This window comes from Cyprinus carpio, chromosome A20 (genome assembly GCF_018340385.1).
Source record: "Cyprinus carpio isolate SPL01 chromosome A20, ASM1834038v1, whole genome shotgun sequence".
Classification (NCBI taxonomy): Eukaryota; Metazoa; Chordata; class Actinopteri; order Cypriniformes; family Cyprinidae; genus Cyprinus; species Cyprinus carpio.
The window spans coordinates 20,145,416-20,172,118 of NC_056591.1; the positions used below are offsets into that span (position 1 = coordinate 20,145,416).

The following is a 26,703-nucleotide window of genomic DNA, read 5'->3' on the forward strand; positions in this document are numbered from 1 at the left end:
ACCAGTGTAGTATAAAAAAAGTGTTAAAAACTTAGACCAGTGGACATAAAAACTGGCTGGACAGGTGGTTAAAAAATGTAAAAGTCCATTTTCTCCAGTGGGATGATTTATTCCAAGGCTAATGGATTTGTAAGCAGAGAGGTTAGTGAACATGAATAGTTTCCTGAAGAGGACGAATAAATGAATTTCTGTCAGTGAGCTGGGCTACAGTATTATCTGTCACTCTGGAAATGCAATCCACTCACGCAGCAGTGGCCTGGTCACAAGCACCCCCTCCGAGCACCCCCTGGATGCCACTATCATCTCGGGCCACTGCATCGCAATCAGCTAGCATTTCAAGAGCGTATGTTTGCTCAAGGAAAACCTCAACATGCCATGACATTATTTCCTGCGGTGCGAAACAAACACAACCATCAAATTTGCCTTGTAAGACTTTGTGAAGGAATGACTCAGTTGGGTGTATCTGTGTTAACTCACATTACATTACAATATCACGGCCAGGTCATGACACGCTTAACTTTCCAGTTGTAAACTACACAAATGTTCCTCTCCTGAGGGGTTATTATGTTGCAGCCCTTTTCCAGTCAGAAATTTGTAAGCTGGTGTCATGCCATGAGCTTGTTAACATCTATTGTAAACCTCTCCGCTTTTGGGAAAAGAAATGACTCATTGAGGCTTACAGCAATTACTCCAACAATCAACAAGACCTGTTGGTTTATAAAGAACGTCGTTCTAGAAAACATCTTGAATTGATCTCTCATAGAGAGTTTCTGACAAGCTAATCACGCTCAACAAAGAAAAGAAGCCAACTATACAATGACTTCAAAAACACATTTGCTTTTATGTTAGCAGAAGATCTCATTTACATTAGTAGTTTATCAGTCCATTGTAAGACAATAAAGCAATCTGAAGCAATTTCAGTTCACTTTTTGCAGGAACACTGCCTAATAATACTGATATTTTTTAGGCCAGAGGTTTCCAATATATATATTTAGATATAGATATATTACATTTTATACAACAGTTCTATCTGGTTCTTAAAAAGTCTCATAACGTTATATCTTATAAAACTTTAATGCTGTATATCAGAGCGCTGCCTTTGTACTTTTGACTGAGTTCCTGAATTTTGACTGGATTCCTCATTGAAAAACATTAGGTGGGCTTGAATGGTTCCACATTGAGTAATGGTGAAAAAAGACAATGTTTGTCTGTAAGATATGTTTACAAAGACATGCATGAAGCTTAAATATACTGTGGTCTAAGCATTCTAGTAATTTTCATTGCACCCACATTAAGAAATGTAAAAAATTTTGATTCAAAGTTAGCTTGTGTTGGCTGTAGTTTGCATATGTTTTGTGGCTCTGTACCATTTAAGCCCATCTTTGAAAAAAGGTTAATTCATGAAAATAATCTGTTCTACAAAACAAGTTATGATGTATTTATTTGTGAATTAGTGTAAACGAAACACTTAGTGTTTGTAGTTCACATGCTTAATTCTTCGTCAATCTATCTTTCAGTTAGGCTAATGGTTTGACCTTGAGATTAGCTTTGTGCGCAAGTCAATAAAACTCATCTTTCCATTTAAAAGAAAATTATATAAAATGATAAAGTACTATTTGTTCAACAATACATTTATCTCTTATTTGAAATAATATCAGTATACTTAAAGGAACAGCTGAAAATTGCAGAAATGTGCTGATTTTTGAAGGGTCCTGAAACACCAAAGTTTTTGCGTGTCTTTGTGTGAGGTCCCCTGAGACAGTATGCACATGGGTGGAGTTAACTCAACATTGGCAAATGTTAATTGGTATGCAATAAAAATAATGTCAAGGAAGTAACAAATCACTGACTTGGTTAAAATAATGACCAGCATAAAATCAGATTTTCTCTTTTAATTTGACTTAATTTGAGAGTTGAAAGTGGGCTTAAAGGGTACATGGGCTTAATGGGTACATTTACCCTAAAATATTATTTGATAATTATTACCTTTTACAGCCTTTTGATTACCAGCTAACACTTTGACAGAACTGAAAGAGAATATGAGCTGTACCTCAACCAGGTTAATAACAGCAGTGGTTACCCCTTATGTTGCCTCATATCTCCAAACTCTCTTTCTTCTTGACACTAGCACTCATCTTCAACTACAGAATGGGACTCTTAAGAGCCTCCCTCTCCAACATTCAACATGAAATATGCATCCAATTATATAACGCATTATATAATGCATCCAAGATGTACTCTGCCATGCTGTGTGCAACAGCTAATTAAGCAATGCATGGCAAACACAACAGAGAGAGCACTGAGCTGCTAAATTTAGGTTTCTCCAAGAGCCCATCAACAGAACAAGAGATACATGAACGGATGCCCATTCCTTCACCCAGATCCGCATCTGACATCACACAGGGGAAAGATCCCGAACTCGTTTGGGGGAGCGAAATACAGACCTGCAGCACTGGGATGCAGAAATAGAGGAGGACAAGAAGGCAGGGAGGGAGGGAGAGAAAGAGATAGAGGAAGAGAACATCTATCAAGGTTGCAGCATGTGCTTAGAGCACACTCACAGCCAGACGCGACAATATATTCAGAGATAGAGGAGGAAAAAACTGAGTGTCAGAAGGAAAAAAAAACATGATGAAGTGTAGGCAGAGAGGGAGTGTGAGAAGAAGGAGGGAGTAGTAAATGGGTAGAAATAGGGTTGAAAGTGGCCTTGATGCAGCATAGTGATGGAGAGAGAGAGACAGAAAAGTAAACGGCTGCTGTCTCACTCTTCTGCTCACAGATCCAGGGTCTGTCCCACCAGAGGAAATCAATTCACCCTGCCACTGCCAAGGCTTCCAGTGCTGTGTATTTACACCAAGTAGATAGTCTAAGCCAATAAAGTGCTTCCCTCAGCAGGATATTTGTAAAAAGCCAGACTAGTATTCTCTTTTTTATTCTGGCTGTGCCAATCCAAGATTGAATATAAAGTGACGTGACATACAGCCAAGTATGGTGACCCATACTCAGAATTTGTGCTCTGCATTTAACCCATCCAAAGTGCACACACACAGCAATGAACACACACACACTGTGAACACACACCCGGAGCAGTGGGCAGCCATTTATGCTGTGGTGCCCGGGGAGCAGTTGTGGGTTCGGTGCCTTGCGCAAGAGCACCTCAGTCGTGGTATTGCCGGCCCGAGACTCAAACCCACAACTTTAGGGTTAGAAGTCAAACTCTCTAACCATTAGACTTCCCCACCCAATATATGTAAAAGCAATAACGACGATTTTACACATCAACATGTAAGGCTCTGCATAGTAATTGGGAGTTCCCTTGTCAAATGGTAGAATACTAGAGTCTCTTGAATCACAAAGTTGTTTGGGCAGTACACTGTCGTACCTATTTAGGGCTAATTAACACAGTTAACCTCTCTGAGGGGTTCACTGGGAGCCACGTTGCTGCATGTAGTTGTGGTAAACACAGCAAAGATTTCTATGTCCTAAACTTTTCCCTCATACCTCCCTGGATCTTCGAAACATTACTCACTGTGCTGCAAACTGGCAGCCTGAGACAGTGTTAAATGTTGGATAAGAAACCTTCAAACACCCCTGCATAAATGTATGAAAAGGAACCTCAGCAAAAATGCAACAATCGCTGACAGGATTACAGTCTTGAGCCCCAAAATTTGCTGCTTCAATATTTATATGCCCTGACAAACCAAAGTAGCCTTTTGGGACTCATTAAAATCTCCCCCGGAATTGCATCTTAGATTAAATACCAAGGCCATCAACCCAGACCTAGAGTGTGTCTGTCTAAACACAAATAAAATAAAATAATGCTTCTGCAGTGACATAACTACAATAAAAAAGCCCTTACATTTATAGGTTTCTATTATTTACTGATATATAATTACCCCTCATTTAATGCTTTAATTTAATTTAATTTAATTAATATCATTATATATTGCTATTTTAAATAATTTATTATTTTATTTCATTTAAAGCAAATAATAAAATAAAATAAAAGATAATGCAACAAAACGATTACACAGTGGTGCAACTATAATCAAAAAAGCCTGTATTAATAGGTTTCTATTATTTACTCATATATTATTAGTCCACTTTTAATGTTTTAATTTAATTTTAAACAATTTATAATTTTATTTAAAGCAAATAAAATAATTGAATTAAATTAAATTAAAATGTGACGACAATTTAAAAAACTATATTTTTTGGTTTCTATTATTTACCCATTTATAATTAGTCTTCTTTTAATTCAGTTTAATATATAATTATATTATAGGGGTGTGACGAGACACTTATCCCACGAGAAAAAAAATGTATATATATATGTTGCAGTACCACAGCGTGTGACGTCACAGGGTTGGTTCGCTCCGTTGGCCAGTGCAGTAATCATTTTTTTACTTTTTGAACACACACTTGTTTTTAAATTAAGGAAAAGTAACTTAAAAGTACTGTTGAGCCCATAATAAGTGCAATTGCTTATGCATTTGAGCCGATATGGTGAGGGCTGATCCAGCAGGTTTGGGGGCGAAGAGTGGGTTGGAAACAATACGTGTTTACGTGGATAATCATCAAGACCATGATTCTGACATAATTTTGTGTGCATTTGGTCAAGAAGGCGCGAAAGAAAACTCAATGTGGTTCTCGCATATGCTGTCTGAGCTGCGGCTTTTTGCGTGCATGTGTGCGTGCGTTCGTTGAGTACCGCACTGAAATCTCTTTCACACTGTCTCACATTTGAATGGCTTAAAACTGACAAGGCTTAAAACTTGTGAGAATGATAAACGTTCTGGAGGAAGCAGCACTAGCCCGATCGTTCAGATAGCTGATTAGTTTAAACACTGGAGCATCCTGTTAACCGCAGGTAAGCAAATTGTATTCACAGACAAAAAAAAAATAGCTTAAATACAAATACTAATGAAAAAACAACTGAAATGCAAAAAATTCTAAAAAATAAGACACGTGCCAATAGCGCGAGGATATCGTGACGTTCTCACGAGACCAGTCGGATCTCGCTAGATCTTGTCACACCCCTATTAGATTATTATTTTATTTATAGAATTTGTAATTAATTCATAAGCAAATAAAATAAAATAAATAATTCCAGAGTGGTTTGAGTTTAAAATCTAAAATGCCTAGGTTTATAGAAGGTTTCTATTATTTACTCACCTGCATGCTATTCGTAACCTGTATCACACAAGCAAATGGAAAAATGTACTGGTCATTAATTTTTTTACATGCAGGTTTGTAACAACATGATGGTAAGTAACCGATAACAGAATTTATATTTTTGGGTGAACTGTCTCTTTAAATCATGAGCAACAAAAACAGTTTGCCCAGTAAGGAGGACCACTGAAGCACAGCATCCACCAAACTGGCATGCCACCACAGACCACAGTTCCTCAACACCATGGAAACCAGCAGCACAGGAGAACGGATGCACTTGCGATTCTTGGATGGGCTGCAGAGCAAAAATTAGAAGGTGAGATAGGAGACTAGCAATGTCAATTTAACAAGGCTGCCAAGCTCACAGATGGGATGAGGAAACTGACAGTATTGGGATAAAGTGAAACCCCCCTCCTGCCACGCTACCGGTGCAGCCCTGCCAAGATCCAATCCTCCAGGAACAGTGCCTCGAGTCTCACTTAAAATGTTCCTGCTTTGCCACACAATTTGTTTTGGCCACAGGGTGACTGGAGGGAGAAAGTGAGCAAGGGTTGGGATATTTTGGTTCCGAAACCTTTTAAATGGATGTCATACTTGCAGGTTGCAATTTACAAGTCAGTTTTTTACATTGTTCCTCCAAAGATTTCAAAGCTAGGAAAATCTTTTTAGGGACGCCTTGTGACTAACATGGTTTTGCATTAGGCCTGCGCACCTGACATTTCAAAGGAACAGAATTTCACAGTGTTTGCACTTGCACGCACAAACGCACACAGATGCTTGCACAAGTAGTCAGCAGAGAGCAGACTGTCAGCTCAGGCAGGATGCTGAGTGTATTCAGCATGGGCTGCTGGGAGCATCAGAGACCTGACACTGTGGTAGCTCACACTTCCTTAGACTTCCCAGTACGTTGTGTGTGCATGTGTGAGAACGCATGTGTGTGCGAACACCAGCAACACCTCCTCTCACTCAACAGCCCTACATCACACCACATGTTGAGCAGAGGAAAGCAGACATCACTGACATGACACTGAGCAGGTGGCTACCCCTCTCCAAAGAGGAAACCAAGATCAGAAAGTCGTCGAGCTAAATGAGTATGCTTCGCTAAACGACTGTGTAATCTTCCATCTATCTCACGACCACAAAAAAAAAAAAAAAACTTCTGAAGCTTGGAAAGTGATCAAATATTGATTTTTACCATCAGGTTTTGTGTTTTGACTATGAGTGTCTCCTCTACCATTCAACTAATAAAAAATGTCTGTCTCAGAAGACATGAATAAATATTAAAATAAATTATCTATATTAATAAAGTATTTATAAATTATAAATGTATATATTAATATATTAAAATATATAATATGTTATATATACATGTTCTCCTGCTCAAATGTTTGGTAAGATTTAAAAAAAAAAACTAATATCATGAAACAGTATTATCACTGTTTTTTCAAAAATATATTTTAAAATGTAATTTATTGCTGTGATGGCAAGCTACATTTTCTAAGCGACCATTACTTCATTATTTAGTGTCAAATGATCCTTTATTCTTATATTCTGATGTTTTGGTGCTCAGTTGTCAGCAATAATAATTTTTTGAGAAAACTGTGATACATTCATTGTTGAATTTAGCGTTATTTATATGAAATAAAAACACTTTTGTAATATTATTTATGTCACTTTTTCTTTCTTTCTGACCCCAAACTTTTGAATAGTAGTGAATCACGGTTTCCACTAAAATATTAAGCAGAAGAAACATTGATAATAAAATAAGAGCAGAAATGTTTCTCGAGCACCAAATCAGCATGTTAGATCGATTAAATAAACATTTCTTATTATTATCAACATTGAAACTAGTTTTTGTAGAAACCATGATATGTTTTTGTCTTTACTGACAAATAGTCTTTACTGGCACACATTTATTCCTGAATGAAAGTATTAATTTGTATAAAAAAAAAATCGTACTGACCCCAAACCTTTGGCAGCACTTAAAAAACAAAACAAAATGTGGTTGGTCAGATGGTCTCTTCCTGTTTAAGTGGGCAGTTCTTGGCCAGAATTAGCTGCAATGTGGACCAGACTTTATGTCACAGTCAAAAGTCTGGCTATGGAAGACTAGGCTGGCATAATGCTGTCTCTCTTGAAACAAACCATGCTAACGGGGTCAGCTGTGAAGACAACCAGATGGATGAAACAAAGTAAACACTCAAATAATGGCAAAATACTGATAACACAGGTCTATTTTATCTCATCACATGCTTCACATCTCTGGTGTTTTTTTTTTTGGCTGTCAGTGTAATAACATCTCTGTTAGCAATGCTTCCTGTCACATGGTGACCCAGGCAAGCTGGTTGATCATAGCGCTCGAGCAAAACAAAATGCCACCGTTTCTTCCACTGCATGAAGATACAGTCATTCACAGCCAAAAGCATTTTATAAAGCATGTCATGAAGCGTAGTTGCCCCCTCCCAGCTTGCTTGGTGGGCTCTCAAAGCAGGGCACGTTTCAACACATGTCAAGTTTACAGCTCATCTCTTTTGCTAATATTGTCAGTGTTTTTATATCTTTTTATCAGAGAGACTGGGATCAATGCACCGAGACAGACAGCTCAGGTCTTTGAAGCGGCGCGCGCCGCAGATACAGAGAGCGGTTGCACTCGTCAGAACCTATGACACGCCGTTTGGAGTCGCAGGCTTCTGATCAAGGGATCCAGACTCAAAGGAGGAGGTGGAGTGGCGGCCCTTCCCTCCCTTCCTCTGTCCTCTTGTGATGAAGAGGAGCTTAACACAAATCAAATGCAAAGACTCAAAGATATATGCATCAGTAGCCAGTGCATCGAAATGCCTCAGAAACATTCTGGGTAGCACTCCAAAAGTTTTGATACTTCAGGGTTGTTTAATTTGTCAAAAATTAAATTGATTTAGAGCAAAGCAGCAAATGTGTCCTGACCATGGGGGGGACCAAAATAAGAAGAGCAAAATAACTATAATTTATTGTTATAGTTTTCAATCAGTTTGAACTATTTGCGAATATTATTTTTATTTTAAAATATGCACACATTTATGTTTAATCATATGCCTAAAATGACAAAAACAGCCGTTAATGTTTCTTGTTGCATCATATTATGATTTGAGCCAATACAAAACAGTTAAATTTGACAAAAACAAGCAGTTTTGCATCACTGGATATTAGTGTCTGTTGTTTAACATTTCTATCATTACACAACTGTTGAAAATATAATATTTTAAATATGAATTATTACATTTTACCTTGCACCCTCTCAGTATTAAAACTGAAACATTGAGCTGTTAATCTTGGCTTCTGTAAACATTAAAGACAGCCTTCTTTTATTTGACTAGCCATTTCAATCATGTTGACACTGACACAAGTGTTAAACCGCTAAGGCAGACCAGCCAAAAATTTGTTTTTTTTCTTTTTGTCATCCTAACAACCAGCAGAGCCATGCATAATGCAGTCTAACTGGTGTCTATGATGGCTATATTCCTGATTTAGAGTACACATATATGAAATATATAAAATTTTGTCTTACTAGAAACAAATATCAAGTCAATTTGTGAGGCACATTAGATAAACCCAATCCCATGATGCTGTTGTTTCCAAGATCTCGTTCCAACTTGTCTGGAAGGACTGTTTAGGCAGAAAAAGTAATTCTGTGACAAGACGTCAGGTGAGTAATACGCTGTGGGTTCTGTCAGCACTTTGCTAGCTTTGATTCGTAACATCTGTAACTCCCTGCCTCAGCAAAGTGATATACAGTAAGAGTTTTCTTAGTCAGAACCTTAATCAAACCTCAACAGCTGACAGACCCAAAATAGGCATGCTTATGCAAAACCACTTTTGAGTATTAGTAAAGGTGACTCACAGAGGTGTATTTCCAAAGTAGTGATACATAGAGCTGTACTACACCTGTAATCACCTTTCATGTCAAGGGAGAACAAAGAGCTTTAATATGTGTCTCCGCTCACATGCCATAATTACATTTTGGCTTCTATTAATCCCTGCAGTAAATTGGAGCAAGGGAAAGATTTAGCAGGCCATTCATCACTAGACTATGTGAAGATGGCAGTTTTAATAAAAACATTCCGGGCAGTCTATTGGGTAGTCCAAAGCAGAGTTTTCTTATTTAGCAAGGAAGAACAACAAATTATAAGAGCCACTCTGGCCGTGTAATGATAAAATGTCTCATTAGGAAAAGAAATGAACACTCCTGAGTATTTGAAATGTTGGCAATCCTGCATGGATGGATCAGTCCAAAGCTACAAGGAGGAAAAGAGAGGGCAGATTATTAAAGCAGATGTAGATTCAAATCTTGTCCTTCATCACAAATGGCAAAAGATCAGAACCTCATGTGTACTTTGTGCATCCAACTTTCAAATCTGTGCATCAAGAATTGTTCATGCTTTTTTCTGTCTCTCAGCTCATAAAACTTAATTAACATAATTCAATCCATTGGCAGATTACAGGTGTCCTATAGTGGATGTCTAGAAAGCTTGGTGGCTCTCATTGTCATTCCAACAAATAGGGTAGAATAAATAGGGACAGAAATCATTAAGAATTTAGTGATTCCAGTTCTGAATTCTTAAAGATTCTGTCCTTAACAGTTTCATTAGCAATTATTTTGTACTTTTAAGCAATAAATGTCTGGGAAAAATAAATAAAACTGCATCTAAAACTCCTTCATCTAAAACAATTTTTGCAAAAGCAGTTAATGACTTTCTACAGTCTTTTAGACATAGCATAAATGTAACAGTTGGCCTTAAATATAGAAATAACGATTTAATATCAAAACAAAACAAGTGAACATACTCAACTCATAAATAAAACAACACTGATAAAATGCACAGTGCATGTTTAACTACACACCACTATATGAACTACCAGTCAGAAACTGATTTAAGACTGAGACTGAACCACACTAGCTACGCTGCATGCTTTTGTTTCACTATAAAGAACCGGTTTAGAGTCATTCGTTCTGTAATCTGACTACACTGGCTTAAAGGGATACTCCACCCCAAAATGGAAATTTAGTCATTAATCCCTTACCCCCATGTCGTTCCCAACCCGTAAAAGCTTAGTTCAGCTTCAGAACACAATATACACAATATATACACACATATATATATACACACACACAAGATATATTGGATGAAAACCGGGAGGCTTGTAAGTGACTGTCCCATAAACTGCCAAGTAAAATACACTGTCTAGGTCCAGAAAAATATGAAAAGCATTGTCAAAATAGTCCATCTGCCATCAGTGGATCAACCGTAACGTTATGAAGTGACGAGAATACTTTTTGTACGAGAAGAAAACTAAAATAATGACAACAATTTGTCTCCTCTGTCTCTCCCCACATCACCGTAGCGCCATTTTGGAAAACACCTTTGAACTATTCTGACGATGCTTTTCATATTTTTCTTGACCATGACAGTGTATTTTACTTGGCAGTCTATGGGACAGTCACAAGCCTCCCGGTTTTCATCCAAAATATCTTAAATTGTGTTCCGAAGATGAACAAAGCTTTCAGAGTTGGGAACGACATGGGTGTAAGTGAACAAATGACAACATTTTCATTTTGGGGTGGAGTGAATTTTGTCATTAAATGTATGCTTTTGATAAAAAAAAAGAACTGGTTTATAAGAGTCATTCATTGATTAGCTAAAAAGAATCACTTGAAATTGCTTTCAAATAAGGCTTCAAGCAGCTTTTCGTAATTCCCTTTAATTTAAAGGCAAACATATGAAAAACAAAATGTGTTGCAACATCACACTTTATTTAAATTGTTAACTTTACTATTCTTGGAAATCTCCAGTATGAGAGAACAACAATTACCAAGGGTCAATTGTCAAAGACATGACCTGGCATGACCTAACTTATGCTAATTGGCCAAATGTGCACGGTTATTGTCTGATTTTAATTTGATGTGCCTGAGGATTTCGGATGCTGTTAATCTCACACAAACCTAATTTTGTTTGCAAAGAATTAAGTAACCACTTCCTGATCCCCATGTGTCCTGTTGTTAGTCTCCCGACCAGAGTACAAACATCTTAGGGCAACTCTTGGCTGCATCTTGAGCTTGAGAGACCATCACTAATTAATTGCAAGCACCCTTCTTGATTGCAGGGAGACCGAGTGTCATCCGCTGCTCATTTGTGTCAACAGAAGCACACTGTCCAGCCTGTGCTCTGTTTAATAAGCTCTTCAGTGTACTGCTATCAAGTGTGAAGGACAGCTGCTGAGGAAAAGCGTGGGACTGCTAATGACAGAATGTTGGATTAATGACCTGGGAAGATGGGCCAACAGGCCAGTGTCAGAAGTGCTCCATTCCCAGCAGGGCACTCATCGTGTGGGCAGGGGGGTGGCCTACCCCCTCTATACCCCTCATCACTGGCCAAATACTCCATATGCAAGAGTGTTGGATGACAGATGACATACAGTAGGGATTACCTGCTTCATACCACACAATAGGGGAACATACTCCATGCCTACTTATAAGTAGGTCACCTTCAAAACGAGGAGATAGGTGAGACTGCTGTTGTACAACTGAACAAAAATCAAATAACAAAAGTAAATTTTGGATACAATGACTGACAAAATGAGCAAAACAATGACAAGATAGTGTGATAATAAAAATTAAAAAAATTAAAAAGCAAAACAACCCCTGAGCACAGAATAAAATAACTGTACTGACCTGTTTTAATTTTAAAAAGTTTTTTTATTCATAGCTTCTGTCTTTAAATTTAATATATATTTCATTTTATACATTTTAATCAGTTTTATTTTGACTAAAAAGGCATCTTAATAGTGCTGTTACTGTTAATTGAAACTAAAATTACAAAAAAATAAATGTTGTTAATGGAAATAAAGTTGAAATTGATATATAAATGAATATAGATGAAAAACTTAAACTTAAAAAATTAAGAGAAATGTTCAGCAAAATCATGAGAAATGTTGCCTTAACTAGCCAAAATAAGTTTAAGTTGAAGAACTGAAATAACTAAAACTAAAATAAAAATACAAATAAATTAAAGCTACATTGAAATATATATATATATATATATATATATATATATATATATAATATATATATATATATATATAAAGAAGAAAAGCACATAATATAAAGAGTAAAATTGAATTTAAAACTGAAAATAAATAAATTCAAACTATTGATAAATACTATTACAGTATATAAATAATAATAAACACTGCATTTAATAAAAAATAGAAAAACAACATTTAAGTTTTCAAACATTTTATATATTAATTTTAACAAATAAAACATTGTTAGCACATTGTTAATATCTTGCATTTTTAGTGTATTTTCTCATACTAATTTTTGTAAGCAATAGGTTTTCATTTAAATTGTGTAATTTTTACTTCAGATCGATGAAATAAAACAAAACTTTGTTAACAAACATTTCACTGTCAAAATTAACACTCACACTGATCTATACTGAAACCTTTCCTCATCTCTCCATTGCACTGATTGCAACACACTCCCCCCATCCGCCCCCTCGCTACACCTTCATCCCATCGCAGCGAGAGTGGGGCGAGAGCAGCTCTTTTCGGCATGCGGGTGGCACGTGGGTGTGCTGAAAGTGAGGCGGGGAGGGAGGAAAGCGCTACTTTTTGCTCAGTGCTCAACGCAGCTGCCACCTCACCAACTCAACGAACAGCCTCTGCCAACCAATCCTACCGAGCTCAGCTCACCACCTGTTCTACAGACAGTCAAAACAGAGCTCTCCTTGAATAACCCCCAATCAGGGTTTACAATTTTCTCCAGCTTTCGGACAACCCACTGCCAAAAAGTCATTATGATTAGCAATTGCAGTCGATTCATGTATTAGCCTGTAATATGATATAAATATATTCCTCCATCCAACAACAAAGATTCGAGACAAAGGACAAAAACTAGAGAAACCTAAGATCATTTAATGATGTTAGCAATCTAATTATGTGGATTTTCATGCAAATTAGAGACACATTCTGCTGGTCACTTGCAGATGCTGGGTTAATAGATTAAGATATAGATATCCCATGATTAAATTAGAGGATTTAGTTAAAGAAGTGTCACATAAGTGCTGCTTTGTCTACCTTTGACATCCGGAGAGATAGCAGTGCACAGGGGAGTCTGCGAGATAGGGAGATACGCATCACTAGAACCTGGTTCTAGCCGCAAATGTAATGGGTCTCTTGCTGTGATGCAATACCATGCCAGAAACAGCCTTCGCCGTCTGACCTTATCGAGACAGCTGAGTGCCCGCACACACGCTTGCAATGTGGCAACTGAGTGGGCATAAAAACCAAAGGCCCGGCTTCAACTCCAGCACGCATCCCTCCACCTCTTCAGACGCTCACACATGCACCTTGTCAAACAGGAAGCGTGCTCCGTTGCAGCGGTGCAGCTTTTGGACGGTGTGCGATTTGCATTGTCAAAGAGAAGGAAACGAAAGGAGGGCGTATTTCAGCTCTCTGCCTGCACGCCCTGTTTGGCGCGATGTGTGGGAGACCGAGGCAGGACAGTTCCTGCTCGCTCTCTCGCTGCTTTCCATGTGCTTTGCCTACGGACACACGCCGCTCGCCTTGCCTCTGCCCGGCTACAGGAAACAACAGCGCACACGCTTGTTGTCCACTCCTGGACTATTCAAATTCAAATGCTCTGTTATCTGAAAGTGGCATGAGGAAGAATAGAACAGCTGAGGGGCTGTGAGGAGCTGAGTATCTACTGAACAGCTTGGCAGAAAAGGGAGAAGTCAACCAAAAAATCTTACTACTTACATCATTTACTCACGCTAAGCTCATCCTCTAAAACCTTCTTTCTTTGGCGGAACACAAAAGGTGTTTTAATTAATCAGAATTTTTTAAGAACATTCTTTCAATATTAATAAAGTAAAAGGGGTTCAAAATGGTCCATACGAATTATGCAGTATATAACAAATATAGCAACTAGTGTGAAGAACAATCAAATGTTGTTATTCACTAAAAACCCTCACATATGCCCAAACTTCACATGTTCATGAGAGTTTATGAGAGAACCGATGTCCAATCCATGAATGAATAATTCATGAAGTCATCGTAGTTGAGTAAACGTCTAAACGTCTATAGTGGCAAACGTAATACAATTTTTGTGTTCCCAATAGGATTGGAAGAAAAATAAGTGAATAATAACTTAAATGTAAGTCTCAAAGGCTCTAGACTCTTATAGCACACAAGTTGTATGGAGGATATTTACAATATTTGTATACTTTTTACTATAGGGCTTTTTAAATCTTTTTAAAAATTGCACAGACAGTGACCCAGACATTAGTCAAAAAATCTCTTTTTGTGTTCCATGGAAGACAGAAAGTCATCAAGGTTTGGAACTACAAGAGGGTGAGTAAATGATGACAGAATTTACATTTTTGGGTAACAAATCTGTTAACTTATTTTCCGACCCAAAGATACTGTATCTAACATAGCATTGTTTTTTAGACAAAGGTGTGCTCCATGCGTGGCTGCTCGTAAATGGTTTAGGTGAATGAGAATGTATGTGTGTGCTCATTGGTGCATACGTATGAGTTTCCGTGTGTCTTTGTATAACTGTATGTGTGTGTGGGTGGATGGGAGCTCTATTTCTGATCAGATGAAACACCTGCACATACTATTGTTCTGCTTGGGAAAGACGAGACTAGTTTTGGTCCCCTTGCGCCATGTGCTTTATTCTTTATGTGTATATGTGTGCGCATATCCTTTGTTTCTTTGACCCAATACACTGCTGTATTTTTTGCCATTACCTAATTAATCAGCAAAGCACTCATCTAGTGACATGTCTAGTGGCATAATAAATTCTTAATGCACTGAATCGATACAGACAGATCAATCAGAGCAAGGGTTGAGGGTCAAGAGTCTCCCGCCGTGTTGAAATTCTCTCGTACTGTATCTCCATTCATCCTCACACAAGCTAGTTCCTGCTTTAATTCTTCTTTCTCTGTCTGTTTCTCTCTCTTCTAAGCTCCACTAATACAGCTTCTCTATCCATCCGATTCCATCAAGGACAAAGCACAGTTCTGATAGGTTCCCATAGTAACAGAGAATGTGTTGCTACTTTAGGGGGCTTTTGTGCATTGTCTTCTTCGGCGGGGTTCATACAAAAGCTCCAGGCTGACCGATAGCTCTCGTTTCCCTCAACCTGGAGCCGTCGGCGTGACCTGGAACCCCTGCTATGTTTCAGATCATAAGCAGATATCTCAGCGTTGTAGATCAGGGAGGTCGTGCTCTTCTGATGAGTGAGATCCTCCATTAGCATGATACATGTAACTGCTGAAAGGGAAAGATTTGTATAATCATCATGCATAGTGTTTTTGCCGTGCCGTGTGTTTTACTAAGTCGATCGCTCGTACTAGGCCGTTTCCTCCACTTAAGGGCTAATGGACGACTAAATGTATCAAGGAAGGATTTAAGTGATATCAGATGGCATAAAGGAACTGTAAACAGGCAGTGCAACTGCTGTACAACCTACAAACTATGTCTAAAAATGGAGTCTATTTCAAAGTGCACACTGTAAGACTGACATCCCCTTTCACACATTTAAATCAATATTAATTTTGATGGTTTAACATTTGAAAATGAAGAAATGACAAGTAATAAAATCATTATTATTACTTAGTTGTTTTTTTTTCAGTACAATTACAATAGTAATATTTCCTACTTTGTTTTTATTTAGTAATCTGTATATTTTTAAATAATGATAATAATTATTATTATTATTACTTTAAAAAAATTCATAAAAAAAAAAAACAAATAAAAACAAATTCAAAAAACATTAAAAAAAATAATATTATTATAATAATAAAATTATTAAAAAAAAATAAAAAAAAAAATACTAAAACAAAAAAATACAAACAATAAAATAACAATTAAATTTTTTTTTTTTTTTAATAAAAAAATTTAAGAAAAAAAATTGGCAAATCATGCACCCTTATTTGAAAGTGAATGGGGCAAGTCAATAAACGTTAAAATACTCACCGTTTCAAAGTTTACCCAAAAGACAAACAATATGCACATTATGTGATTTTAGTGTTCTAAAAAAATATAATAATCACTAACTATTAAGTTAAAGCATATTTGCCATGTAAAAATTATGAGAACAATTTTAGCTCAAATACTACAGCATGCATTATGCTTTTCTAAAATGATAAGCTATACATTTCTGCTTTTAAATCTTCTAAAAATGTGCCTCATTTGCATCCTCTGTAACCTTGATTTTTTTCTTTTTCAAAATCAAAATAATTTGCTGTTTCAAATGCTGTTAATTAAGCTGAAACAAGAATATTCCTTAAAAGACACACACTTTAGTTTTTGCAGTCATGCTGCATGCACTTTACACAGCTAATCACAAACATTTCAACCAACTTGGAAAAAGAGCTTTCGGATGTTTTAGCCCTGACATGTATGAAAAGAAAAAAAAATAGTTAAATAGTTCAATCCCTCACTCTCCTTGCACAATTTCATTCAGTTCTTGTTCATTGCCTTCTCTGTATTCGGGACAGAATATTCACCTGATGATCATTCAGAGAGATTTCAACCAGCCCATGCTGCGAGTTGCTACATTCAAGGTTTTTTGTCGCAAACTAATTGTAGACTTTAAACATTAAAGAGCTGTAAGGCAGGAAGCAGAAGCACGTCTCTCTCCAGAGAACTGTGGTCACTACATTGGCAGCTCTGACCTTTTTGCCTTGGATGAAAGATGCCTGACCTGACAGCCCTTCAATAAGGTGAAAAGTGTCATGAACTACAGTATATAGGGACAAACACCTACATATACACACACAGGTCAGGTGATGTCCTGACCGTGAGCATTTTCTGAGTGGCAATCCATAACAAAAGTCCTCCATTGCCACACTGAGCTGAAAAACACTAACATGTGCACAGATTGCCTGTAAGTATTAGTCATAATCACTGTCTTGTCATTACTGGACTGTTGAGCTGAGTGCATGACATCATCATGCTCGTGCTGGTCAAAAGTTCAACTGGTATTCGCAGGTGGCACTAACGTCACAAGAATGTGATTTTGAAATTTACAAATATTTTTTTCAAAACGCCTCAGCATTGTTTACTGAACCAAAAGTCATTTAAGTAACATGCACTAAAAATGCCAAAGCTCACATGCTGATGATAATAACCAGTTGAAACATGTTTTTTCTGATGTACACTGTGTACTGACCAACTGTAGACCAATTAATGAACAAATGACTCTTATGAGCTGCTGATTTTTAGTGAATCAAATCAGTTCTATTTTTAGTGACTCAAAAGCATACAGTATAACCAGTATATCCGATTCAAAAACAAATGACTTTATAAGCCGGTACTTTTTAGTGAATCAAAAGCATAGAGCACGACCAATGATGACTGATTCCAAAAATAAATTAGTCTTTTAAGCTGGTTCTTCAGTTCAAAAAGATGAGTTGAATCCACCTGAAACACTGCCCTGAATCATTAACAGTATCAGCAAAGAGAGAGTATCTTTCATTCGTGAGAAAACTGAACGTTTTCACCCAAATGAATCAGAATCTGAATAAAAAATCTGAATCAAATCAAACATATTTGATTCGGAAGACATGTAACAATATCTAGCCATACTCAGCACACCAATTTTCAGGTGACCATAATGCTTCAGAAGGTCAAAATTATACAGCATAAATCCAAATGCTCACTTAGTCCAAATGTGAAACTATTTCCATACTCAAAGCACCCTTACCAAAGTTCCTCTCATCACCTTTGTCATTTTGATCCACTTATAACTCACCCCTTGCTGGAAGAAGATTGACAGAATGACCTTTTGACCTCTGCATACCCACCACCCTCATGCTCCCTGAAGTAAACAAACACATGCCACTCAGAAGAGGGCAACGACCGCCCGACTGTCGTACAGCTGTCTTTCTACCAGGGAACCCATGTTTTTCCAATTAGAACAGCGTATGATAACCAGAAGGCACTTTACTGTCACCTTAAATCAGCAAAGAGCATCACAACACTCCTAGCCAATTGGAGTCAAGAGCAATCAAGTGCCATTTAGCGCACTGTGATACACATCGGCACGGCAAACCCTCTCAGACTTCCACATCAAACTGTTCAAATTTGTTGCTCAACATTACCTGAACAGACTAAACACAAACAGAAAAGTTCAACGGCTTGCCTGTTTTATCACCTTGAGCAAACTGTAGTTACATCACCGGACTGCTTCAGGCATGGATCAACATTTTTCCCCCACAATACTCCAGTCCAGACAGACACAACACTTCACACTCTACCTACGGCCCAGTGCTAACCACAGAGTTCCACAACGTCAAACACACACCGTAACAGACATGACAGCACCACACCCTGAATCAACCAACACACGTTCAATTTACTTTTATACACTCTTGTACAATTTGCTCAGCATAGTTGGTGCCTCACTGGAAGGCTTGTGCGATGCTTGATGGTTATCAACTATTTATACGTCTATTTTTACGGGGCAAACTATGTACAGTCACAAACAGCTCTTTGTATCCAGAGCATATGGTAGAGGAAGACTGACTGAAAGAAAGAAAAACAGAAGAGGTCTGGGCTACAAAATGTGTGCACACAACATAACATGATATACATTACATCCGGCCTACCTCAAAAACCTTCACCAAAACAATGCATGCACTGAAGATGACTATATTCTAAAATAGATTAGAAAGTTCCTTCAACTTTTACTATTTTCACTTCCTCTTTTCGATTCTCGTCCCACATATTCTTTCTTTTTGTTATCTCAAACTCAACCCAGAAAAAAAGTCGCCTGCAAGTTCATCAAAAGTGACTGAAAATAATGAGAGGCGAGAAATACTTCCCAAATCGGTGATGATATTCATCATTCTTATAATGAATAATTAGCCCAACTCAATTACCTGCTCATTAATTATTCAGGCCTATTAACAAAGCTCGGAAACTGCAAAAGCGCGATGGGTTTCGAGTAACACACCCTTGCACAAACGTTTCTGGAGATGCTTTACCAAATACACAGAAACCGATGACGTCACTGCTTTACGAACTTCTGATTGATGCAGCTGCAAGCATAGCATAAACACCTGTGCTAATTTATGACATGATTTTGGCATCTCAGACACATCTTAAACATACTGTACCCAGTGTTTGGTTTTCTTGTCCTGACGGTCCCGGGAATCTAATCCAGGTACACACCCTCCTCACACACCCTGTTCAGAAAGAGAAAAGATAATGTCATTAGTGCATGCAACACTGGTTTTATTAAAGCACACACATACCAACAAAAAATGTGCAGCAGTATTCATTATGTCAAGTCACCTAGTGCATAAGTTATCTATAATCGTGCAAGGTATCTGTATTTAATCGCTGCACATTATCGGCAAGGGTATGTCAGTGGGTTAACAAACTTATTCTCGTAAGCTACTGAACTTGTGCAAATGTGTCCAGCATCGGTCAGAGCCCCTGGCAATGCCTGCTAATCAGCTGTCACTTCAGCCTGACTCCTTATAGGACTTAAAAACAAGCAGCAGGAAACCACAAGCATCATTTCTTTATTTTCATTCTCATTCTTTTTCACTGCTCCTCTACTATCTCTCCTGGCCCAGATCAGTGGCTCACCTGACATGGCATCCTTCAGATCCTCAGGGGTTCCAAACCTCCTTCCTCTCTGCTGTGGCAGTCGCGCAAGCCTGTACAATCACCATTCGCTCACGTTCTGTGAGAGAAGCTATTTCCCTACCGCTGTCTGCAGCCTTCTCTCTCTCTCCCTCACTCTCTCTCTCCCTCCTCCCTCACTCCTGCACACTCTTTCTTTTGGTTGCTCCCCCTCCTGCTACCTTCACTTGCTCAGAGAAAAGAGCAAAAGAGTGAAAAAAATGATCATGTTTCTTCGGCGTAAGCAGCTGCTCTCTGATTGGTCGGCTGGTCCGAAGAGCAACAACCAACGCCAATGCCTCAAAAAATAAAAATAGGTCTCGCCTTGCCCTGCTGCTGCAGGAAACGAAAGAAAAGAAGGGCAGGAGAATGAGTGCGAGTGAGAGACTACCTCTTTTTCAAAGCAGGAAGGAGGGGAGGCCGTGAGTATTTCCTGTTATGCAGCTGAAGCGAGCGAGGACGTCACGCACAGCATTCGCACTCTGGCGGGGTGTCAACACAGACGCCGGCTCATCTTGACACTCTCAAGACAGCCTCAGGATTACAACACACACACATGCAGAATTCTCCTAGCATCCTTACTGGATTAAATTTAACACTATGTAGTGAGATAGAGAGCTAGTTTTAATACTGCCATGAAATAGTTCAGTATTGTTGTATAAAATGTTATGAGAAAATTAAAACCACATTAAAAGAAGCACCTCCGCCAATCGCTCATCTCTGATTGTCTTCAATAAAGACTCAGCCTAAGTATGTGGCCACCCTAGATCGCTATTTTACTTCCTAACCTTGTATTCTTGAGAAGAAACCTCAATTATGTAACCTGAAGCAACAAGTGGAAAAGCACAACCCAGATGCTGGCATCCATTCTGTCACACTGTGTAAGCGGTGATATGCCTCAACTGTTTTCTTCCATACCAGCACCATGAGAACAAATCCTTCCCCTCATCATGCACATGAAAAACAACAGTGGTCCGCTGCACAATTTAGCATTTAACCACAACTGGTGCATGCCAGTTTTCCCATACCATAAACAGCAAAGCATGCCGCAAGCACCCCCAAGGTCATGAGTTCAAGCGATTATTGTATACTTTGAATGCAAAAGCTACTTTGGATGAAAGCATATGCTAAATGCATAATTGTAAATGCAATTTAATTTTGTAGTTTGTTACAAAATTAGGTGTATTATATAAACAATTAGTAATAATTGTGATGGTAAATTTGGCAAATTATTACAAAGAAACGGCAAGTAAGGCACTGAATTGTAAACATACACCAATAATCTTTATTTACAACTTTGAAAAATATTTTTTACAGTGCCTTCCTAAAAGACCTTGATCCAATTAAAATGGCATGAGCTCTAAAAGACTTGCAGCCAGTGCCCTCTGTAGCCAATGACAGTGTCGTTTAACTAAGTGCTGGAGAGTGACCTTTGCTTTCCTAAATTTGTGCTGAGGGTTCGCGACATTTAATGGTTCAGTTTGCACTGGGGAACAGGCTGTCACAAAGAAAGCTTCTTCAAATTTCCATCAAAGTAGCACTTAAGAATTTGAAGCCTTTGAATATGCCTTCCTAATTCCTGGAACCCATTTGTTTATGTTGGCATAACTGAATGAAAGCCATTTAGAGAGTTTAATCATAAATGTGTGTGTGAGTGAGTGTTTTAAGTGAGAACAAAAGGTGGGTCAGTTTACCTTTAAAAGTGACTTTCCATCAGAAACAATCACAAAAAAACTTGCCAGGAAGCCTAGATGTGTCAAAGCTCAACACGGAATCAATGTGATTGATTCTGTTGTGGAAAAAATGCGTGAGGACATTTGTCAAACCTCCAGCTCTGTCTGTTTCTTCTTGATGGATAGAACCCAGGTGATGGAAAACAAAATGATGTTTATGTATCATATGTCAGTGTCAAGAAGAGATACTGTGGGTGTGTTTATGCATTGCACTGGACATGTATATCAAGCCAGTGCAAAGGGCACTGGCTCATCTATTTGGCATAGTCAAATAAACTAATTTGCCTGATGGGTTGTAAATACTTGGCTACACCCTTGACCATGTCTCTACTGGTGTGCTTGGTTGTTACATAACCCTACTGTCTATTCCTCTTATATACAATATATAATATCTTATATTAATCATGGAAGAATAGAACATTAAACATTTTTGACAGAAATGCTTTCCTGTAGCTCAAACAGTACAGCGTTAATGAAAGCAAGTACTGATCCAAAAAAAAATAAAAAATGATTGTGTACTCTGAATGCAATGGAAGTCGCTTTGGATAAAAGTGCCTGCATAAATGTAAATTTAATGTAAAAAAAGACAGTGGTTCTCAAAATTACATTAATATAAAACATGAAAGCAAAATGTTTTAATAAATATATATGTGTGTGTGTGTGTTAACATTAATTTATATGTATCTTGTATATAATGTATGTTTGCGCTGCCACATTAAAAAGATAAATTAATAAATGTTTCTTCCTATCACAGCAGGTGCCACCTGACTTGAGCAACAATCGCAAGTCGAGAGTCTCCCTAATGGGGCCCTTCACTGACTGAGAGCGCGTCATGGAACATTCCCGGAACGAGCTTAAGTCCCACCCACCTTCTCTCTGGCTCACACACATACACGCGCACAGGCGGTGTGTACATGAAAATACAGATCACAACATTACCCATGCTGAAAAAAAAACAACGGTCTACGACCACAAAAACAGTACAGACCATATAACATTAATGACAGTTGCTCTCAAGATAGTGATTTATTTCACTTTCCCGAACCAGCCTTGCAAATTCCTTAGGATATTACGCAATATTCACTATCTCCAACCAAGCAAACGGGGTATTCCCCACATGTCCCAATAAACGGAGGGGACCAATCCGCTACTCATTTTCACTTAATCGAGCTTTCAAAAAAATGTCACTCCTTGACATAATAAGAATAAGGTATACAAGACTAAAACTTACCGGTTGAACGTTTTCAAATCCGCCCACAACATTCCAAAAGAGTGTCAAACGCCACTGTCGCCACTTCCAGCTCTGGCACAAAATATCAGTTAAACTCGAATTGTGACGACAACGCTGCAGACGCCAGGTGTTGGAGTACAATGTAGTGCTCTTTGCTTCAGAAAGATATGAAAGTGAGTTAGTCCGCTTCGTCTGGGGCTTCGCGACCGGCTGAGGGGAGACGGGGTTATTCCTAGCGACGCTTCCCAGAATAGAAAAACGAGAGAGGGAGAAAGAAGTAAAGCGAGAATCTGCGCGCGCGTGTGTTAGTGTGATTGTGACGTCATCGGATCCCCCAGCGCGCGTCCCCGTAGAGCTGCAGAGGGGAGGAGGGGGAGGGGGGAGTGGGGTTGACCGAGACTACCCGCCCGGCCTCTTCCTTGTCTTGATAGGAGGAGGGAACTCCCTTGGTGAAATTTCTCCAGAACGAGCTCCTCTGACTCCAAACCGCGACAGATGTCTTGTGTTCCTGCAATTTGATGCATCAGGGCAGGGCGGGAACGCTCAGTGACATTAGATCTACTTGACTTGCAGGTCACACTAGAGTAATAGAGTAAGATTTCATTTTGAAATGCCCCTTCATAATGTTAGGGCAGTATTAAATGACAAATTTAGATTTAGTATCTGTACCAAGATGTAGATGTAATCATCCATAAACTACTGCACAATATGACTTCTTTCAGCATCACATTTTTCTATTTTCTACTCTAAAATGGCAGTGACCTGTTTTCTCTGCCTCCATGCATGACACATATTTAGGAAAGAAAAGCCCTAGGCGGTAAGTAGAGGTAGACTACCTAGTTGTCCGCTCTGCATCATTGACAGTGTTTATATGCGGTCTATTAGAATTTCGTCATATTTAATTATATAAATGTCATGTAATCATATCTTGTTTGACATATTTTTGGCCAATATTTTACATGTTAATTTTACACACACACACACACACACACACACACATATATATATATATATATATATATATATTGGTCCCCCCGATGTTGAAATATACGTGTGTGTGTGTGTGTGTGTGTGTGTGTGTGTGTGTGTGTGTGTGTGTGTGTGTATACATGAGTGACAATAAGTTGACTACTGTTCAATATTACTTAAATGCTGCAAAATGCAGTCTTTTTCTGAGCAAAGTTTTAACCAAAATTGGAGTATTATATACATATAAACATGGTCATTGTTCACATGTATGTAGGTTTTGTTTGGCCCCAAATAAAGAGAGATTGTTTAAGTAAACTGAGAAATTCTTGCTTGGTTGCCTGTAGCTGTTCAATTTGTGCATGTGCATGAGGTTTTGCCTACATTGTGGGGACCAAATATCTTTATAAGAACAGTAAACCCTACATTATGGGAAACCAAAATGCAGGAAGGCTTGTTTGAGGCATCAGTTTAGGGGTGGGAGATAGAAAATATCTCTAGCTCATTATAAAATCAATAGAAATTATGGGAAAGTCCTGTCCGTGGTATGAAATGTGCATGTTTGTCTTGTCGGGAGTGGTGCGTCTGTTCTGTATTGTATTAAATGGATTACTGGCTAGGTTAGAGTGGCTTATGTTTCCTTTAAGGAGCTTGTGATCACATCAGCTGTGACCTGGAGTTCCCTTCACATTGGCAATAGGGAGCTCCTCTGTAATCCTCAGCAAGGGCATCCCCAAAGAAGTGCTGGCATCTGAGTCACTCAAGCATAATTGACAGCGCACAGACATAAATCAGCATTGCCGGACAAGCTTAGGCATCACAGTCAATGATGCTTTCCCGCAGGAAATAAAAAGGAAATGGAAATGTCTGCACTTGACCCAAAGGGCTTGTTTCATCAACATTTATCAAGTCATCTTGTTGCACTGGTTGGCGTTTGCTCGCTAGTGCCTGTGCAGGTGTCTGCATGTACTCAGCCTGCAAAGTCATTTTCTCAAGGACACAAGGGTGTTCCCAGCAGCACAGAGCAGTTCTCAGTTAATTATCAGTGGACCAGATAAAACACTACTCCGTGCTATTATAAATGTTTGAATGTCATGAATCACAATGCACATTTGTTTCCCAGAGGTGATCACCACTATAGACATTCATAGAAGCAAATCATAACTCCCATGACTGTGATTACTGAAATATATATATATATATATATATATATATTTATATATATATATATATATATATATATATATATATATAGATATTTAACCTTCACCTCCTCCTCCGCATCTTCATTAATATACTTAATTTATATATGTCTGATGCATGTTACATTAATACAGATGTAGTAGATTACTTCATTGTTTACAAGCAAGGCAATGATGGGAGGGCCTTTATATCTGTACGTGCTGTTGAGCCACAGCTCTTTGTTTATGAATGTGTATATGTGCATATCTGTGTGTGTGTGTGTGTGTGTGTGTGTTAATCAGAAGTAAGTTTTGGTATAGCAAGAGCATGTATAGTATATTATGTATAGTGCATATATGTGTGTGTGTGTGTGTGTGTAGACTTTTAACATAATAATATAATTAAATATGATAATATAGATATTTAATTCTACAATGATGCATTACATTAAAATAATTATTATTTATATTTATTTTAATTTTGATAATTTATTTGTATTAAATTGACTGTTTTCAACATTGATAATAGTAAGAATTTCAGCTTTGCCATCACAGGATTAAATACATTTTATCATATTTAAATAGAAAGTTTACTGTTTTTAATGTATTCTTGATCAAATAAATAATAGACTTTAAAAAAAACATTAAAAAAATAATAAATAAAAATCTTAAAATCCCAAACCTTTAAACACTGTATACACACATATATCAAAGAATTTAATGTCTCTTTCCCTTATACTTGGTGAAATATTTATGAAAAAATAGCTAATTCAAAGCCACATTCTTCATAATTAAGATGTCAAAACAAGCAGTCAACAGTAAGCTTCCTCATGCTTTCTTTGAGACACAGAGTCCCACTTCTCTGTGAAAGAAGTCATGTACACACGTACACACGTACACACACACACACACACACACACACACATATATATATATACATATGTATATATGTATATATATATATATATATATATATATATATATATATATATATATATATATATGTGTGTGTGTGTGTGTGTGTGTGTGTGTGTATATATATGTATTATATATATATATATATATATATATATATATATATATATATATGACACAGAGGAATAGCCCAAGGCTGTATCTGTTTCTCCAGTTGAGATGGTGTAATATTGCTTCAACAGCAGTCATCATGCCAGAGCTTACATGAAGGGATCTGCCTCACCCTTTTCCACTCCCAGTTTTACCCCCAGTAATCTGCGACTATTGTGTAGCTTTCACATCCCTGTGATTAACCTCATACTCAGCAACACGTCATTCTTAGGAATCCCAGAGCATTCTTCTGCTCTTATAGCACTGCCAGTAAATTACATAAGAAACTGTTACACTTGACAAAGATCAGGTTGTCTTTGTGATAAGGCAGGGCACTAATGTGTGAATCCTTGCCAAAGAACTCCTTTCATCTCATGTACCAAAGGTGTAAAACCGCCCTGTAAAATTGGCAAAGGTCTGACAAGTAGACACACCTAAAGTCTCAGAGTCCATACCATTTCAAATACTCCTTTGTTGGGTCTGCTGACTATAAAAGAGAATGCCGCTATGATTCATTCGTTTGTTTAATTACAAGAAGTTACCTGACATGCTTTCTAATGAATCACACACTCATCATCAACATCATCAGAATCATTAAATCAATCTTTAACATTTAATTTTATTCAGATACTAAGATTTAATCTTTTTGAAATATTGAAATATAGCTGTTTAG

At 37.8% G+C, this 26,703-nt stretch overlaps 1 protein-coding gene across 2 annotated transcripts in view; it reads right to left on the reverse strand.

The window, feature by feature from the left end:
- LOC109112808 (human immunodeficiency virus type I enhancer-binding protein 2 homolog) overlaps positions 1–23,127 on the reverse strand; it is a 74,994-nt gene extending 51,867 nt beyond the window's left edge. Inside the window, exons 1-2 of one of the 2 annotated variants that reach the window (XM_042778048.1) lie at positions 22,819–23,127; positions 19,341–19,409 (exon numbers count right to left, since the gene is read on the reverse strand). The gene's annotated coding sequence lies outside the window, so the exon portion shown is untranslated. Of the gene's footprint in view, positions 1–19,340; positions 19,410–19,818; positions 20,127–22,818 lie in introns of those variants that run through there. The other variant, XM_042778050.1, reaches the window with a different exon arrangement.
- Between the last annotated feature and the right edge of the window lie 3,576 nt (positions 23,128–26,703).